General features: G+C 42.7%; 1 long non-coding RNA gene across 1 annotated transcript in view; it reads right to left on the bottom strand.

Annotated features, from left to right (window-relative positions):
- The window catches only part of LOC109529560 (uncharacterized), a 22049-nt gene that overhangs the window by 961 nt on the left and 19358 nt on the right, over positions 1-1730 (bottom strand). The gene's annotated exons all lie outside the window — the stretch shown is intronic.

Here is a 1730-nt window from a genome sequence, read left to right as displayed (position 1 = left end):
ATTGTCCCGAGGTGTGAGTGTGAGCGCGGATGGTTGTTTGTCTCTGTGTGCCCTGCGATTGGCTGGCAACCGGTTCAAGGTATCCCCCGCCTACTGCCCGGAGACGGCTGGGATGGTCTACGCACCCCCCGCAGCCCTTGTGAGGATAAAAGCGATTCGGAAAATGGATGAATGTTCTGTTTCTAAACTTGACTTTTGTAAAATTTTGTAGATCATTTTTTTAATGACACTGTGGTACTTTCTGTGGCAGAATTCCGAGATTTGCTTATGTGAGCTGCCACAGGACTGAAACACAAAAAAAGAAAGAAAGAAAGAAAGAAAGAAATCAGATTCTCACATATCCCCAATGTCCTTAGCAGATGAAGTGTGAGAGACCAGGCAGCAAAAAAGGAGCGGGAACAGAGATGATTAAGATGATTTACTCTTTTGAACTTTAACTGATGATAAGCTGCTCCTCTGTGCTTTGCATAACTATAAACCGTCCCGTCCTGTTCACTCCTGATTCCTATAAAATGGTTTTACAAAAGCATAAGGTGCATAAATGACAGCTGGCCGCAGGTCACTGTCATCTAAGTGTCCCTGAAGTAAAATCCTGTCACTTGCCTATTGACCCCTCGTCCTCCAGTGTGACAGCAACATACCTGGGAATCAATACAAACACAATTCAGTTTAAGGTTCCCAATGCACTTGATGGAACAGCAATCATATTCCGTTTTTATCCTCCAGGACTAGATGGCAAGGATGTGTTGGATCATTAAAATTGTTCTATTTTATGGTTTACAACAATAACACTTGACACATTTGAATGCAACCCCCCCCCCCCACCGCCCCCCCAACATTTCACTTGGCTCCTGCACATCCTGGTTAGGACCTCTTCCAGTGCCTTACCTCAGGCAGGCACTATAGAATGCACACAAAACCCACCAGACATTCCAGGAGCTTCTTTCCACTTGCCATCAACTCCCCTAAACTGTTTACTCATGAGTCAGTTTTTTGGTTTTTTTTTTTTTTTTTTGCTAATTTTGCATATTACTGTTGCGACTTTATTACCATATTAATTTTTGTAGCTTTGGCACTGTTATGGTTTGTCAAAAAGTGTTTTTGAAACTGATGCATTTAAAGGGTATAAAGGGCACTGAATGTGTGTCTGCATATCTCGAAGAAGTGGTCGGGATGGCTATATTTCACCACTGAAAGTACGAGGGTCATTCAAAAAATAAGGTGAATTTTATGGTGTCAGGATTTCTAATACAGACAGAAGCTTACTTAGTGTCATGAACGTTTTTAAGAGACCAAACAGGTTGAAAGTCTGAAAGAGGCAAGGTCTGGGCTAGATGGGGGATGAGGGAGCAGTTCCCAACCAAGCTCGTTGATAGTCTGCACCGTTCAGGCGACTGCGTGAGGCCTTGCGTTGTCACGATGCAAGATGACTCCTTCCGACTGATGACCCCTGCATTTGTTCTTGATATCCTTCTTGACCTCCCTTCGCAAGTCATTGTAGTTGGTCGATGAAGTCAAAAGTGTTGTGAGCGACTGGCTGAGACATCAGTCCAGAGATTTTTTTCGCCGAGGGAATATGGAAGCTTGTGTGCAGATGGGAAAAGTGCTGGTAGAATACGTAAAAAAAAAAAAAAAAAAAAAAAGGAGGAAAAAAAGTACGTTTCCATCTGTATTCGAAGTCCTTTTGCCCAAAAATTCACCTTATTTATTGAATGACCCTCCTATATATA

The sequence above is a fragment of the Hippocampus comes genome, unplaced genomic scaffold (assembly GCF_001891065.2).
Source record: "Hippocampus comes isolate QL1 unplaced genomic scaffold, H_comes_QL1_v1.1 scaffold169, whole genome shotgun sequence".
Taxonomy (NCBI): domain Eukaryota; kingdom Metazoa; phylum Chordata; class Actinopteri; order Syngnathiformes; family Syngnathidae; genus Hippocampus; species Hippocampus comes.
The sequence above is the reverse complement of the archived record's forward strand: the minus strand, read 5'-3'. Positions and strand labels throughout refer to the sequence as shown.